Source organism: Crocuta crocuta, unplaced genomic scaffold (genome assembly GCF_008692635.1).
Source record: "Crocuta crocuta isolate KB4526 unplaced genomic scaffold, BGI_CrCroc_1.0 scaffold229, whole genome shotgun sequence".
Classification (NCBI taxonomy): domain Eukaryota; kingdom Metazoa; phylum Chordata; class Mammalia; order Carnivora; family Hyaenidae; genus Crocuta; species Crocuta crocuta.
Window position 1 is genome coordinate 1,708,436 of NW_027536464.1, and position 18,665 is coordinate 1,727,100.

The 18,665-nt window shown below is 38.0% G+C and overlaps 1 long non-coding RNA gene across 1 annotated transcript; it reads left to right on the forward strand.

Annotated features, from left to right (window-relative positions):
• Positions 1 to 220: 220 nt before the first annotated feature.
• On the forward strand, positions 221 to 11,659 carry LOC144218675 (uncharacterized). The gene is made up of 3 exons (XR_013331218.1): positions 221 to 295; positions 391 to 504; positions 11,572 to 11,659. It is a non-coding gene; the product is annotated as an uncharacterized LOC144218675 (long non-coding RNA).
• Positions 11,660 to 18,665: the final 7,006 nt, after the last annotated feature.

The window sequence follows — 18,665 nt, forward strand, 5'->3', positions numbered from 1 at the left end:
TAGAGATATAGAGCTGCATGCCAGTGTCATGCGATGGTCTGACTGTAGGTTTTGCTAGAAGGCAGAGGAAGGTGTCTGGGAGAAAAACAGAGGAAGTTGTCTGGGAGAAAAAGGCAGTGAAGACATTTGTCCTTCCTTTGATGCTGAACACAGGATGGCCTTTGAGGTAGAGCTGCATTCTCTGACTGCTGCAGATAGTGGGCTGAAGGCAAATGGAAAGCCAAGCTGGTGGTGAAACCAAGAATACAAAGGGTGTATTCTTGTAGGAATGTAGGACAAAGGGTGGGAACAGAAGGTAGGAAAGGAACCATCCATCATGGAGGGCCTAAAAGCAGATCCTTGGCATTGTCTTTCCTTTTAAAAAAATCATCAATGCTGTCTCTCTTTCAGCAAGCTGTTTATCTTGGGACTTCTGCACAGCCAGCTGAATGGAACATGGGGCCAAGAAAGTGGAAAGGCTGAATCACCAAAGATTGTGTCACTTGTCCAAGATCACACAGGAAGGTAACGTAATACCAGAATTGACAGACCACAGAGTTGTCCTGGCTTCTTGCTTGCAGCTTTGGCCCTCAGATGTTTCAGTATCTTCATTTCCATCTCAGGCATGCACTCTGTGCCCCCAGGATTATCTGGTCAGATCAACAAGGAAGGGTTCCACACTTTCAGATGTTCTTAACATATTTCTCCCTGCCTCTCACTTCCTTGCAGATTTAGATTCTTACTCTTCTTATTTCATTGTGCATTTTTTTCTTTTTAAGGGTGGAAATACTGTATAAATCATCTTTGTCTTCAAACTTTATATAGAGATCATAACTGAATAGGTGTATCAAGATCCTCCTCTTTGGCCCATCTAACACACAGAAAAGACCTATTGCCTTATGACTCTTCACTTCCACCTACAGTGTTTCTTAACCTTGAAAGCCGCTGATACCCTAGGCCATCTAATGGAACCTATGGACTTTTTCTCTGGATAATGTTTTTTAGTTTATTTTTTATCTTAGAGAGAGAGAGAGAGAGCATGAGATGGGAAGGGGCAGAGAGAGAGGGAGAGACACAGAATCTGAAGCAGGCTCCAGGCTCCAAGCTGTCAGCACAGAGCCTGATGTGGGGCTTGAACCCACAAACCATGGGATCATGACCTTAGCCAAAGTTGGATGCTTAACTGACTGAGCCACCCAAGCTCTCCTTTCTCCGGATAATGTTTCAAAATGCTTGACGTAAAACACAAAGAATGACGTAGTTTCACAAGGGAAGCCAATTTTATTGAAGTATAGTTTTCAAAGCATTAAAACACCAACTTTTTGATATAGCCATATATGTACAGATCCTGCATCTGTACTCAAGTCACAAGACATAGCAAGCTGGGTCATTACGGTAGTTTCAAAATGGCATGAGAGTAAGTGGTATGTGAAGATATCTGTAACTACTGCAATGTGATAAAAAAGTATCTGTGATTCTGTTCCTGGTGAACCATAGTAATGTGGTTTGTTGCTTACATTCATAAATGAAGGCAACAATAAATTCCAGTTTGAGGTTAGTGAAAATAAAGTTGTCTATCTTTTCGTAAAAATTGAAAATTTTTATTTTATTTTATTATTTTATTTTCAAGAGAAAGAGGGCTCCAGCATATCAGAGGCAGAGAGAGAGAGGGAGAGAGAGAATCCCAGACAGACTCCATGCTGTTAGCACAGAGCCTGACCTGGGGTTTAACTGTGAGATCATGACCTGAGCTGAAAGCAAGAGTTGAAGATTTAACCAACTGAGCCACCCAGGCACCCCCAAGATGTCTATCTTTATTTTTAATCCAAGTTCACAGACTCTCTGAATTCTATCCAAGGACCCCAGATTGAGAACCCCTGGTCTGAAAGATTTGATGAAACATTGGGCCTGCTAAATTTTCTTTTTGGGATAATTATGAGGACAGGTTTGCAAAGATTCAACTAAATTTTTAAATTCTTTCTCCCAAATGCTTTCCCCCAAATTTTAATTTTTCGTTTGTAAAGTTATACCTAAGCAACCTTTGATATCATGCCAGGAAAGTGGCAAGATTGATTCCAGTCATAACCCTATTTCCCTCCATTCTCTTGATGTGTTAAACATCAGAGAAGCTGAAATTGGTGTTGCTGCCTTAGCCAAGGTAACTGAATGGCCTCTGTCTTGGGGGCTCAATTCCCTACTTCCTCTGGCAACTCTTTAAGCAAGAGAGTGTATATAACACGCCGTTCCCACATGTTTATATAGTTTTTCTTCAAAGAACTTCTTAAAACAGATGTTGCCTTTCCATAAGAGAAGGCTCTGGATGTATCCATGAAAGCAGATCCTGCTATTTCTGACTGCATTTTGGGGAACAAAATCCAGTTCTACTGATGTTGGTTTTTCCATTGGAATTCTTGGCTACAGTGTAACATAGGTATAAGCATATGCCCACCTAATTTTGTTTTCAGTCTTCCCAAGAATCTATTTTGAGTATATTTACTTTATATTTTTATTCTAACCATTCCTACTAATCCAAACATTGTTCCACTTATTTATTCTTGCTTTATAAGAAAAGTTCTCTTATTGGGGGATATAGTCCTCGATGCCACACCTGCCACTGTGTGAGTCAGAGGCAAAGGACAAAACTCCAAAAGGTATGGATGGGCCCATAGATTCTTGAATTTTATGATTATGCAAAGTTGTTCCTAAGAAATCAAGAAATTTAAAACACTTAACAAATACAATACTTCCTATAATCACATATTTAAAAATAAACCATTTCAGGGTGCCTGGGTGGCTCAGTCGGTTCGGCTCAGGTCATGATCTCACACTTTGTGGGTTCGAGCCCCGTGTCAGGCTCTGAGCTATCAGCACAGATTTCAGATTCTGTATCTCCCTCTCTGACCCTACCCTGCTCACATGGTCTCTTTCTCTCAGAAATAAATTTAAAAAACCATTAAAAAAATAAAAATAAGCTATTTCACTAGAATATATATCTTGCATAGAAATTGGATGCTGTTGTTTATTTAAAAATACCACTACATTTTCTTTTAACCCTGACTCTAAGTCAGCGTTGCTCTTCACCATGGATGTGGGTGTTGTTTCCTGTTGTGTGTATTACCACAGCTCTCCTCTTGGTGTCCTTGTGTTATGACTTGCATGCTGTTGACATTCAGAGACAATATGTCCTGTTATTCCACACTGCTTTAGTGGGCCAGCACTCAGAGGCTTGCCAGGCCTATGCTGGTAAGTGTTTAACAACAGGCTCTCCAGGGGAAATAAAGGCCAGAGTTGTAGCGTTTGCCAATTTTTGTGGTGTATCCTCCCACCATGGATGATTTCAAGCTGCTAAAATGACTTCAGTGAATACAGAGTTGGGAAAAGATGAGCACAAGCACAAGTGAGCCAGGGCAAACCAGCTCCAGCACCTCATTCTAGATTCACTGTGGTTAAGAGCTGTATTTGTCTATATCTTCCCCCACACTCCCTGCTCTCTTTTTATTCACACTCAATCCATACAACAATACTAGAGAGAGGTGGGGATTCGGGGGTGGAGAGAGAGATTAAGACACAGAGAGAGACAGACACATAAAGAGGAAGATGATGGTGGTGAGAGTTGCTTTCCCTCTTGAAGCTTATTTCTGGCACTGCAGTTTTGGTAACAGTCAGTATTATATAGCCTCACCATAGGCAAAATTTATGTTCTGTTTTAATGTTGTTCATTATTGCTGATGTCACCTACTAAATGACTCCAGAAGCTAAATGTGACATCTGTTAGAGATCTAAGTCTTAACACTGACATCGATCCAAGTCTCACACCAGTCCTTTGTAGGCCACACGTGTTCCAGTTAACTAGAGAAGCCATAAAAAATTTCTTCTGACGAAGCAAGATCTATGGCTCTTTTTGGGTATTCATTAAAGTATTATCTAGAAGGAGATATTCTTCAAGAATCCATAAAACTTCATCTTTAAATTACTTTCAATACAGTAGAACCCTATTAGGTGAAATCAGGGTGCATTATGTCTACAGAACTTTCCCAACCTACCAAATCTGTTGAAAGGAAAATGGTGTTGATATAGCATAGACCTACATTGGCTCTTAATGGTCACCACCTTCTTCCCTAAATGTTTGTAAGCTCCTTATTCTAAAATTATAAAAAGGATGCTGGTCAATGACTTCTCTCTATTCCTTCTTTGGAAACTGGGTTGTGACCCAATCATCCTGTTTTTTCTCATGGACAAAACACTGCCCCAGATTCTAAACTCTAATTATATATTGTATATTAAGATACAATTCACATACCATACATTTCACCTATTTAGAGTGTGCAGTTCAGTGGTTTTTAATATATTCACAGAATTGGGCCGCCATCAGCACCATCAATTTTAGGATTTTTAATCACCCCTACAAGAAACCGTGTACCTGCTAGCTATCATTTCCCATCCTGCCCTCCCCACAGACCCAGGATATTACCAATATTTCTGTGTCTCTACATATTTGACTGTTCTGCACATTTCATGTAAATGGAATAATATAATGTGTGGTCTTCTGTGACCATTTTTGTTGGTAGTGGTGGTGGCGGGTTTTTTTTTTCTTAGCATAATGTTTTCAAAGTTCATCCTAGTAGTACCATGTATCAGAATTTCATTCCTTTTTGCAAAATGATTTGCAAAACTTTTCTCCCATTCTGTAGATTCTTTCATTTTCCTTGATGGTGTCCTTTGCAGAACAAAATTTTTAATTCTGATGAAGTATATTGAAAAAAATTTTTTTTCATTTGTTGCTTGTGCTTTGTGTCATTTCTAAAAATCCATGATCTAATCCAAGGTCATGAAGACTTATGCCTGTGTTTTCTTTTGACATTTTATAGATTTAGCTCTTATATTGAGGTCTCTGATTCATTTTGTTTTTTATATAGTGTGAGAGTGGTCAACTTCAGTCTTTTCTGTGCAGATGTTCAATTGTCCCAGCACCTTTGGTGAAAAGACTAGTCTTTCCCCATTAAATTGTCTTGGCACTCTTGTTGGAAACCAAGCGACTATCATTAAGTCAAATCTTGATTTAACTAAGTGGGACTTAAGAAACCCTAGGTCAACAATCAGGGATAGCAATAAGTCAACTTTATTGCCAGTTCTCCAGATATCATTGAGGTAAATTTGAATCCACATACCATAAAGGGAAGGGTAGTATCTTCATGTTAACCAGAAAGAAAGCTCTAATGGAGTGCTCCAGAATGTTGTTTTGGACTTTGTTCTGTTTAGCATTTTATTGATGACTTGAATGGGGATGCATGCTTATTAAACATTTAGAGAACTCAAAGCTTGAAAGAGAGTTATCCAATACTACATGTAATGAAATTAAAATTCAAAGTACTCATCAGAGGCCAGACAACTAGATTGAAATGAACAAAATGAAGGCAACCTGAGATAAATAGGGGAACTTAGTTTCAAAAATTAATTATATAGGGGTGCCTGAATGGCTCAGTCAGTTAGTTAAGGCTCAGGTTATGATCTCAGGGCTCATGAGTTCAAGTCCTGCTTCAGGTTCTGTGCTGACAGATCAGAGCCTGAAGCCTGCTTCAGATTCTGTGTCTCTGTCTGTCTCTTTGACCCTACCCTACTTGCACTTTGTCTCTCTCTCAAAAATAAATAGTTTAAAAAATTTTAATTAATTATATACGTATTGGGTTTTGGAGACCTGCTTGGAGGTTTTAGTTAATAGAATTATGGGTTCTAGATTTGGGAGTTGACAGTCCCACTGTAGTCTGTATTAGTTCCTCCATATATTCAGGGAGACCCTTACATGGGCCCTGAAATTCTCTTGATACTACCGTGTAAAAACTTGGCAAGAAGCTTATATACTTAGTAGGTTTTTAACTATTAATTCTGGGCAAGGTACACCAAGTCCTAAGTGCTCTTAGTAAGAAACAGGATAAGTATGTGTCTACATGCATATGTATATAAGTATACATACATAAACATGCATACATATACACTATATACACCCATGCACACATATGCATGCATATACTTATGTAAATACATAAATAGATTATATAGTTTCTAAAAATGTTTTGTTCAGTGTTTTCTTTTTGTACAATAATTATATGTCTAAAAGTTTTTGGTGGATGATAGTTTCTCTGTGTATATTTCATTTGCTTCCTTTATAGATGTGTGTGTTTTCTATATACAGATTAGGGATAAATATTTAACCCATATAAAGCTGAAAAAAAGGTAAAATGAAACTTTTACTAGGAGTTAGTGTGAGCCCTAAATTTCTCCTCTAAATAAGACTATAAAAATAACCAAGTCATTTTTTTCATCTCTCCCCAATACCACCATCATTCCAGGGTAGTTTTGTGGTGTTTCTTTAACCTAAAATAAGATCATGGGCATCCCTGTTTTGTTTTATGACTCTTCAATAACCTCAGGGACATGAAACTTTAATAGTTGATAAGCCTACACCAGATTGAGTGTGGCTAACTCTAACTTTATCCCTAATAGGGCTTGAAGGGAAAATTAAATCGTGAATATCCCTGCCTCTTGTATCCTTCAGCTTAACTAGAATTTATTGTTCAATTCTAAGTGCAAAGACACCAGAATAATACTAACAACCTAGGGAACACTTGAGTAAAAAGAGACTGTTAGACATATAGAAGATGTCAGATGAGGAATGTTAGAAAAAAAAAAAAAGAAATGGTATACCTTGGAGAAGAAAAGATTTAAAAAGATATGATGGTTATATTCAAATATTAAAGCAGCTATCATGTTTTATAGAGGAATATGTAAACCTTTTCTTTCTGACTCTGGACATCATTACTAGCTAGGAACAGTGGATTTGTATTATATTTTTACTCAGACTAATGATAACTATTCTAACAACGGCAATTGTATGGCCAGAGAAAGGTCTACCTTGTAAGGAATAAACACCAACTCTGAGCACTCTAAAGGAAAAATTGGAAGTCTACCTATTGGGGAATCTATAAAGGAGATGGGGGAAATGATAGCACAAGATCCTATTCAAATATAAATGCCTACAATTCTCCCTGTCTATTACTGCCATAAAGCTGTAAGCACATGGCTCTAAACATAGGTTTTCTTGTTCTCAGTAACTCTAGGGACTCAATGGTAATGTTATACTCTGCTCAGCTCTAAGATATAGAGCTGGGCGTCTCTTTTCTCATTTAGTCATGGTCCATATCATCATATACCATTTCTTTCCACAATGATATCAAAAAGCTTAGTCATCCTCCCCCAACCCATGTTTTAAAATTCACAGAACATCTGGTTTTGGTTTTACATTACATTCATTGGAGAAGCCATTTTCATTTTTATAAAATGTTGAACCATACTTTCAGGTTTTCTACCACTGCTTCTTCTTCAAAGATGCAGCTGAGCCTATGCGTGGGAATATAAGTCCTAAGAGCATCCATTTGCTGGCGATAGTAAAGGTTGGGTGAGCCAAATACCTGCTTCTTCTTGGAAGGTGTTACTGCATGAGAGCAAAACGCCACTATAGAACATCCTTTTTTGAATGATATGCAAGTTAGTCTAGACCAACAATGACAAATATAGTAGCAGTACATGTGTCAAAATATGTATATATCCTGGTATCAGTCTCATGTATAACCTGACTGTGAACAGAGTATAAAGAAGAATATACCCATTCTTTCTGATCCCTGGGCTTATTTCAATTTTAAACAAGGAAATTTGTGATCCTAAGGGTTACAGCAGAAGTGGTAGATATAGACACACACACATCACACATACTTGGCAATTCAGTAACAGTGTGGCTTTTTTGTTATTGTGTCTAAAATTTGAAATACCAAACTCAGAGATAGATAAATATAAAGGTTGATAAATTACAGAGTAAATTGATAAATAATAAAGTAACAATTCTTATCTTTGCCTTTTTTCATGCAACCTAACCCTTCTCTCCTAAACATGCTACACAGATGCTAGTTACAGATTAACAGCAGGAAGGAGGAAACTCTACTTATTTTTCAATGCTGTCATCATGAAAACTATAACAAAATGTGTTGTATATCTGGTGGCAGAATCAATATTGGTACCTGTCCTTCAAGTGATTTGGTTGAAAGGGGTATGTCAGTTTGTCACCTTTTCCTATCACACACACAAAAGTGTTGAGTAAGAGACCTTTTTGCATCTTTAGCCAATGAAGGGAAGAGAGTTGGTATGTCCTAGGCAATTATTCTCAAAGGATGGGTGGAAGTTTCTATAAAAGGTCCAAGTGATTCCTTCCTTCAATCTGAAAACAGCTTCTGCAGAAATATTTATAATCCACAGGGCATGAACCAGAGAGAGAGGAGATTATGCTTTGAAATATGGGAATATAAATATACATTATCAGTTTATTGGTGACTCTTAAAAAAAGAAAGTATTTTTGAAAACTCTTGGGAAAGCAACAGGGTGAGGCACAAAACTTGAATTCTCTGTTGTGGAACATGTTACTTAATCTCATGGAGTCTTAGTTTTTTCACCTGGAAAGCAGACATTCTAAATGTTACAGGGTAGGATTATTAAGAAGACTTTAGAAGCTAATATCTATAAAGTATTTGTCATAATTTTAGATTCTATAGCTGTTCACATATCTTTAAGTAATAGAAATAAATCTTTGATTTAAAAAATAAATTGGAATTCAATGTCTTGTATTTTGACTTTCTTATGGTTGAATATATCATTTTTAAAGGGAGCACATGCATTTGGAGTTCAAAATAAAAATAATGTTGTGTGGTTTTTAGAGGCTATGCATTTACAAGTATATACACATATTAATAAACACACATATAATTCATTTAATAAGCAGAAGAATACAACTCAATAACCACTGAAGCCCTCCCCATGAATGCCTTTTTTTGGTATTGAACTATAATTGACCTACAATGTTATATACCTTTCAAGTGTACAACATAGTGATTCAATAATTCTGTGCATTAGGCTGTGTTCACCATCAGTGTAGTTACCATCTGTCATCATACATTATTGCACTATTATTGACTATATTCCCTATGCTTTACTTTTCATCCCCATAACTTATTTATTTTATAACCGGAATTTTGTACCTCTTAATCCCCTTCACCTATTTCTCCCATCTCCCCAAACCCCCTCCTCTCTGGCAAACACTAGCATTAATGTCTTTTAATATCCACAAATTATCACATCACAAACTCGATGAGTTTGGACTGCGAAGTGCAAAATTTCATACCATAAACTCTACAGTCCCACTGGAGGCACAGAAAAGGCTTACATCCTGCTCCATATGGTAGACAGCCTTCTCAGGCAGCTCACTTGGAAAGGGTAACATTGGCACTTCTGCAAAGTGGCCATTAGGAAGCTTTTGCTTTGCTGACAGGGAGTGCATCTGGGGGAGTTTCAATTTTAAGTGATCTCAAATTAGTCCACACAGTCAAAAAAGCTGGAGAATGTTCAGCAGGATAAATGGGTATAGCTTTGTAGAAAGAATGTTGGAATCAGACAGAGCTGATTCAGGAGATCGGAGGTCTTGCAAGTTATTCAGCCTTGAGGGTATTGCTTAATTTCCCTATATTTCCATCCTTTTATCTCTCAATAAATGACAGGTTATTTGCCTAAAATAAAAAAGACATCTTACTTTTAAACACTTCCTTCTTCGCACAAACTTCACATTAAGCCAGGAAGGGCTCTTCCCATCAGTGTTTCTGACCTCCTGTTTTGGATCAGCTTAAATATGACCTCTTCAGAGAGACCTTCCCTGACCTGTCTTATTATTTTCTGTCTCCTATCACTTGTAATAATTTAAAATCATTTCATTTGTTTGGCTATATTGTAATTTGCTGAGCTATCTTACTGAAATATAAGTTCATTGAGGGACTGTAGCTATCTTGATCACCATCATACTCTGAGTGCTCAATAAAGTGCCCAATAGGGTTCAGTAACAGGTGTTGCAGGGATAAATTAGCATTTGTAGGATTGTTGTACAACTTCAGTAAGATAATTTATGACATATTCCAAGTTCTTGAGAAAGTAAATCTTTTTAAAAATTATTTTTAGGGGCAGGATTGGCATGAGATACATCTATTTCAATATGGTAAAGTAGCTGTCCTTAGATTGTGAAAGGAAAGTATAACCAGACCACTATCCATATGGAGTGAAAGTCATTGCTGACACACAGAGGGGCCAAGTTATGGAGGAAAACTCCCCTCAAACAGACAAGATACTTTCTATTGAAAGATATTCCTAGCTCTAGAAGCACCAGCAGACATTTTTGACGTTTTCATTTGCTAGAGACTGGCCAGGACAAGATGTTACCCTGAGCATTTGCTCAAAGATGGCATTTTCTCACCCCACTTACAGTATGGCAAAGTTGTCATTACAAATCTCATCATTCCTCCCTTACACAAGTTTAAGAGAGGTGGGATTTTCCTCTTACTTTTTCTTGGTACAAAGAAAGTTGCTTCAATGAGCCTAGTCTGTATTTTCAATAAAAACTATTATAATTTAAAACCCACTGGAAAAGGGTAGTTAAGCCATTGACGGATGCTTCTACTTTATTTTTCCAATTGATGACTCCATTCCAGGTCTCTTTAAATAAATCCAGGAAGATTATGGGAGAAAGGAAGGTTCTGCAGATGTCTTCTTAAAATAGGAAGAAAGCCAGTAAAAACTAATGATCTAACAACAAACAGCTGCCAATTCTGTGTCACTGAGTCATCTTCTATTGGGAAGTGTTTGGATTTCATTAGGCTTTTAAGTGCCGCAGGCTGATTTATTATTTTCATTTTTATTTTCTTAGTGAGTTGTCATGAAACTTCACATCATTAATATGAAGAATAAAGTGCCAAAGAAACTATAATTTCCTATATGAGTACAGTAATGATGATAATAATAATCACTGAAGGCTCTCACATTTATTTATATCAACTGAATTCCAAGATGGTACAGAAATCATCCTTCAGAATATTTAATCACCTTTCTACTTCATCTTCCAATCTCTACTCTCATTCTGATCTTTTGTAGCTTTTTTTTTTTTTTTTTGATACTCAACCTACATTCAACTTCTAGGCTCAGCCTTCTTCCTAACATTGTTCAAACCATCACATTCCTTTTAATTTTTTTTGATGGGAGTTTTCTGTGAAGTATTTACTATGCCATCTATAAGAATGCCATCATGAAAATCACAGCTAACTTTTGACAAAGGATTAAATAAAGTTACATGGAGAAAATAAAATAAGGCTGCTTCTTCCAGGACACTGGTCAGATGGGAAGTTTTAAGTACTACTTGAATTTTCGTATGTTTTCTCCAATTAGGAAAGTTATCCTCTCCTATATGTCTTCAATTAATACGTGCTACCAGTTCTCCAAATGGTCAGGCATTTTATGTTCATACATGCCTACTTTCTCAGTGATGAAAGATGCTGCTAAAGTAAATTATTTCATGATTTTTGGGAAATCCTCTATAAAGCCCTTTTACTCATGATGAAAGATCTCAAAGAGAAATGTGTTGTGCCCCATAATCTAAACAGCACGATTAATTACTACCTCATGTCTCAAGAGTTGAAACACTTAGATTATGATTTTTTTGTTTGTTTGTTTTAGGTATGCAACAATAGAAATACTGGATAGATAACTTCAGAGAATATCGAAACATAAACTCGTGGAGATTTCAAACCTTCTTCAGCAAATGCAATATGATTCAGGTGAATGTTTAGGCGAATGTTTTTTTGAAACTATGACTTGAAGTACGAAGTCGATATAGGCTTCAAAACGCACAAGCACACACATCATGGCTAAAACTAAGGTTTCATGATATCATACCCTCATTGGATATGAGAGGTGAGTGTGCTTGTCAGGTTCAAGGGCATAATAAAGAGTCAGCGTGTTTGAAGCAGAGTGAAGGAAGGTAGTCGGAGATGAAATCAGAGGCATAAAGAAGCCCAGGTGATGGAGGGTCTTGTAGGCCACTGTAAGGCTTTCAGCTCCTATTCTGAGTGTGTGATGAAATCTGAGAGATTTTTAGATGAAGAGGGACATAGTGTGACTTGGCTTCAACAGGATCATCCCAACAGCTGTGTCATGAATAGGCTGTAAGGGACCAAATGTGGAAGCAGGGAAACCAACTAGGAGGCTTTTCTGATACCATGGATGAGGAATGATGGTGGTCAGACCAAGGCAGTGGTGGTAAAATGGGTAAAAACAAAACAAAATAGTCTGTCTCTGCATATATTGTGAAGGTGGAGCCACCTTGTGAGGTTGGATGCGTGATATGAGGAAAAGGCATATGAGTCAAGGATGACTGCCAGGCTTAATCTGAGCAATTTGACAGATGGGGTGCTACTTACTGAGACTGGAAAGATAAAAGAAGAACATATTTATGGGAATAAAACAGTTTAGTTTACATTTGAGCTGTTTCTTGGATATCAACCAAAATGTCTCAAAGGCTAGAAATACTAGTCTCAGATTCATGAGAGAGGACCCGGCTGGGTGTACATATTTGGGAGTTGTCAAAAAATGTTGATGTTTAAAGAACCAGTACAAGAAATACCCAACTGCCAAATGAGTCAACATTAACGAAGAAAGAAAAGATCGTAGTTTTGATTTCTCCTGAAAACAACCTTACGACAAGCACTGGAGTGAATACAATGTAACTGAAAGGTGGTACAAGCACCGCTAAGGAAGTGGGGAAAGGAAAACAGAGCAAAACGAATTAAAGGAATAATGGGAGTGTTTATAAGCTGGTTGCCACCAAGGACAACTGGATTTCAATTCTAGTGGGGCCCCTCTGAGGGACTGTATAGAACATCCTTCAGAATTAGGCTGCCAAGGAGACAAGAATCTGCAGTATTTATTCATCCATTCCTGTCTTCATTCATTGAGGATGCTGCTGAGGCTTTTAAATCCCTGGCTCTTTGAGGCCCAAGGAGCTGGAGGAAGTCCTTTGGCAGAGAGACAGATGAACTCGGGGACATGGGGCAGGGCATCAAAAGGTTTGGCTCCAGGTCTGAAGACTGAATCCTGTTTTGAGACTCAGAGCATGAGGAGGATCCACAAAGGAGACTGAGAAGGAGGAGCCAGTGGTAGGAAGAAATTGAGAAGAATTGTGGTGACTGAAATCAAGAAAAGTTTAGAAAGGAGTGATATTGAGTCCTAGTCACTGGATTTTATATCATAGAATTTGAGAACCATTTCATTGGAGTGGCCCAGGATGAAAACCCAATAGGTTTAGTTAGGTTCAAGAGAAAAGAGAAGTTGGAAAAAAAATGGTTTGGAAAACTTACTGGAGGAGTGTTGTTGTAAAGAGGAGCAAAGGAAGGAGAAGGAGATTTGAGAAGTTGCAGGATATTCTTACTGTGAAATCCACACTAGGGGGGAATGAAAAGGAGACAGCTGATAGATGTTGAGATTTCTGGCACAACAAAGAGGCAAGTATCCATTGGTTTGACAATGCCAATAATGGAGTCTATATCTGGTCTATGGCTATATACCTTGCATGCATTTCGCTGATCACCCTTCTCCCTCTAATCCTAGAGAATGAATATGACCAAAATCATATTTAAAACTACTATTAGAGATTTTGGGGGTTTTTTAAATGTCATTTTAATATGTAGTAACTCAAGAGTTTGAAACACAGTCATTGTGCTTATAAATTAACTTAGCAGAGATAAAGATTATCCTTATCCTTAGCAAAGGATATATTAAAAGCACATAGAGCATTTTATATGAACTTAAGAATAAGACCACCATGATGTGGGCACGTGTGTTATATGTACATACATATGTGTGTGCATAAAACAATTTCCAATACAGGTAAATAAGTTCTAAAAGGCATATGGTATTATTAACCTTCTTCTTTACCCTGTGTTATTCATTGTCTGTATGCTTCTGGAGTCTGTCAATTGATTTTACAAATTAACCACCTCTGATGACTTTGGAGTTGCTTAACAACGATTTGACTTATCAGAAAGAAATTCTGCTCACGAGCCCTTGATGATAAGGTAGCATTGACATGTGGGTGTTTATGTTGTAAAACAAATGGGAAGTAGTGACATTATAAATCTTATAGATTGGAACAAGATTGTTATGAGCTTGTACAAAACATAAAAGGAGAAAAAGTTGCTTAGGAAAACAGCAAAGCCCTGGCTTCTCCATTCAAAAGCTTTATTCCATGTAGTTTTTCTTTAATGGCAACTTTCTTTCATACCATATCTGAATAAGGAACTTTATAATACATTTATTTCATAAATACTTAGGTTTTTATGACAGACAATACTCTCAAATGCCATTCATGGAGAATTTTCTGATATACACAGAGATAATGTTCAACATCAGCATGTCTAATATTGATCTGACAAAGTGATTCGAGTTCATCTTTGGAAAACAGAATCACAGAAGATGAGTCTATTCAGTTTGAAACTTAATGGAACTAGTTATGCAGAAAAGATACAAAAACAGAGTTGAAGTGGTGGCCACACCACAGATGAGTGCCTTTCAGTATAATGTTCATATTGAAAAATTAAACATTAGTTAGCATGCGGATGTTAGACATCAGCACTGTGTGTGTGTGTGTGTGTGTGTGTGTGTGTGTGTGCCTGTGTAAAACTAGTTGGAAGGTTATACAATAAATAATAGCTATTTTCAGAAAATAAATTACCATATGAAGTTATAAGAAATAATGTACTACTTAAAATTCAATTGCATTTTTCTTTTCTTTTTTTTAACGTTTACTTATTTTTGAGAGAGAGAGTATGAGCAAGGGAGGGGCAGAGAGAGAGAGGGAGACAGAGGGACCCAAGCAGGCTCCATGCTGTTAGCACAAAGCCTGATGCAGCATTCAAACTCACAAACCATGAGATCATGACCTGAGTGAACGGTTAACCAACTGAGCCGCCCAGGTGCCCTTCCATTTTTCTTTAAAAATATTTGAGTAGTACTGAAGGTGTTTATTTCTTCTAGGGGGAAAATAGTCCCCTGCTGAAAGTCTGTCTTACATTTACCATTTGCCTTGTTGTCACTGGCCCAAGGACCAAGCAGCTAACGTGGGTGCACAAGATCAGTGGGCAGAAGCATGTCAAGGGGGCAGCCCCTGCCTGGCACCAGGTGACTTCTTCCAAGCAGGAATGCGCAAAACTTCCCAATTTTTAAAGAGAAGCCCCTTTGCCCCTCTCCAAATTTGGGTTTTCATATGAAATACCTTAATTTTAAATTATGGCTCCATTTTTGGAAGACATTTTTCAGTCGGTCCACATAAATCATGTCTGAAGAGCAGATTTCACCCACAGGCAGCCAGTTTGCAAACTCTGCTCTATGCACACCATGCAAAGGCAACACGGCAAGCTCTGGGCCTGATTTTACCTTTTACGTGCCGTGTGAACTACCATAGATTCTCAAATGTACAGAAGGCATTCTCTGTCAGTAAGTTTCAGAAAAATAATTTAATGGTTAATTAAAAGTCATACACGTACAAGCCTGGAAAGAACACAAGGAGAATCTTCCAAGGTGCTGGAAATGTTCTAGATCTTGATGACATGGACCATGGGACAAGCATTTCCATATATAAAACTTCATGGAGCTGCACACTTAAGATTCATGCACTACAGGGGCACCTGAGTGGCTTATTCGATTAAGTGTCCCACTTCAGCTCAGGTCATGATCTCATGGTTTGTGAGTTCGAGCCCTGCATCTGGGTCTATGCTGATAGCTCAGAGCCCAGCCTGCTTCAGATTCTGTGTCTCCTTCTCTCTCTGCCCCTCCCCTGCTCTCTCTCTCTGTCAAAAATAAATAAACATTAAAAAAATTTTTTTAAAAAGATTCATGCACTTCACACACTCATCTGTGTGTGTGTGTGTGTGTGTGTGTGTGTGTGTGTGTATGAATGAGGAGCATGTCAAGGGGGCATGATATATATCTATATCTGTATATATATAGACATATATAGACATATATATATATATATATCTCCATCTCCACTAACAAACTACCAACTTTGAAACTTTAAAATAATAAGATGGCAATTTAAATGCAGGAGTAGACAGGGCAACATCTTCTTCCTTGGGGTGTGCACTGAGACAGAGACAGTCTGAGCAACATGAGGGTTATATTTAGTGGGAAAGAAGACTTCACAAAACAAAAAGATGAGAGCTAGTCCTGTCTAGATCCCCCCAGTATTTTCCCTTTGTTCAGCGGCCAGTAGGCTCTTCCTTTCGATTTGAGTGGAGGCTCCTTTCAGATATTTCATTAACATTTTCTCCTGAGTCACAATGGACCAGGCATTTGACTGATTGAAAGGTGCACTCAGGCACAGGGTGCAAATTCTTTTAATGCTGGTAAAGGGTACATATGATTTCAAGCATTTGTCTATAAGAACTGAGGGCAATGAGCTTCCTAGGACACTGAGGGGGTTGAATGTCCTTGAAAAATGTCCTGCTGTGGATGTTTCAGCCCCTCTGGACGAGTATCCCATCTAGTACATTAAGAAACTCCATTGTGGTCCTCTTGCAGAGTAGAGGTGAGGTAGGGGATAGGTAGATGATCTGAGTGCATGCCTGTCTCCTCACCAGGTACAAGGAACTGGTATCACCCCAACACATTTCCAAGTGGTGATCTCAAGACAAGGAGGAGATCTGAAGATCCCAATTCCAGGCATGTTATTGCTTTCACTGGCCCAAGCTTCAGGTCTCCTGGGGTGTATGACTGCAACATCAATTTCGCCAACATTCATGAATCCCTGTGGGGCACACAAAAATGGGCGAGCCACAATCCTTGCTGTATTCATTTGCCAGAGCTTCAATAACCAAGTTTCATAAACTGGATAGCTTGGAAAAACAGCATTTTATTGTCTCACAGTTCTGAAGCCCAGAAGTCTGATATCTAGGTGTCAGCAGGTGAGCCTTCTTCAGAAGGCACCAAGGAAGGATCTGTTCCAGGCTTTTCTCCCAGTTGTTGGTAGTTCCCTGTCTTGAGGCAGCCTAATGTCAGTCTTCACATGTGTCCTCCCTGAATTCACGTCTTTGTTCAGATTTCTCCCTTCCCCCTTTTTTGAAAGTTTAATTATTTCTTGGAGAGAGTGCGCGCGCACAAGCAGGGGAAGGGGAGAGAGAGAGGAGAAAGAATTTCAAGCATGCTCTGTTAACAGAGAGGAGCTTGTTGTGGGGCTCAGTCCCACAATCCATGAGATCATGACCGGAGTCAAGATCAAGAGTCAGATGCACAACTGACTAAACCACCTAGGCACTCCAGATTTCTCCCTCTTAAAGGACACCTGTCATATTGGAATAGAGGTCCACCCTAACACGGGATGACCTCGTCTTAATTAATTATCCCTGCAATGACCCTATTTCCCAATAAGGTCACATTTTGAGGCACTGGGGCTTAGGATTTTAATATATGAATTTGGATAGACACAATTCAGCCCTTACTTGTCCTCCAAAAGGTTTATGATTCAGTTAGGAAGAGAGGCACATACGTCACTGGAATTTGTTATAAATCACTAGTTACTAGGATGAAATCACACTGGAGTTTGTTCCCAGAGCAAGAATTTTTCTAGCAATATCTACCTATCAACTGTTTGTTTCACAGTTTGTCAACATGGTAAAAAAGAATACTGCTTTACAGACACTTGAGTATAATACATATACCCCAACCATGACAAAAGTGACATTGATGAAAGCATTGTGGTTCAGTTTATCGCAGTCAAGGGGGCAAAGCCTTGAACAACTCAACCTGTGGCTACATGAAAAGACAGGATGGACTTTGGTGATGACTTGTCGATGTAATCAGCTTGGACATCCACTTGGATGATTCAAACTTCAAGCGAACAGGGCAGATGTTTGAAAAAATTATTCAGAACATTAATATAAATATAGGTTTAGACCTAGAAATTAGAAGTCAGTGAAGATGGTTTTGACACTTTCCTCCTGGATTTTTCAGGCTAATGATGATCATCATAGAAATGTAGATATCTATCTACATATATATATACAGTGTATATCTCTCTCTCTATATATATAGTGTGTGTGTGTATATATATATACACACACACACAATGGAATATTAGTGATCAAAAAGAATGAAGATATCTATCTATATATATAGTGTGTATATATATATATACACACACATACACACACAATGGAATATTAGTGATCAAAAAGAATGAAATATTGCCATTTGCAACAATGCAGATGGAACTAGAATATATTATGCTAAGCAAAATAAGTCAGTCAGAGAAAGATAAATATCATATGATTTCACTTATATGTGGAATTTTAGAAACAAAACAGATAAACACAGGGTAAGGAAAGGAAAAAGAAGATAAAAACAGATAAGGAGACAAATCATAACAGACTCTTAAAATACAGAGAACAAACTAAAGATTGTCAGAGGGATGTTGGGTGTGGAGATGGGCTAAAAGTGTGATGGGCATTAAGGAGGGTACTTGTTGGGATGAGCCCTGGGCATTATATGCAAGTGATGAATCACTAAATTCTAGCCTGAAACCATTATTACACGGTATGTTAACTAACTTGAATTTAAATAAAATTTAAAAATAAAAACAAACAAAAAGAAATGTAGATTTTTAAAAAAGACTTAGGGGCACCTGGGTGGCTCAGTCGGTTAAGCGTCCGACTTCGGCTCAGATCATGTTCTCATGGTTTGTGGGTTCGAGCCCACGTTGGGCTCTTTGCTGACAGCCA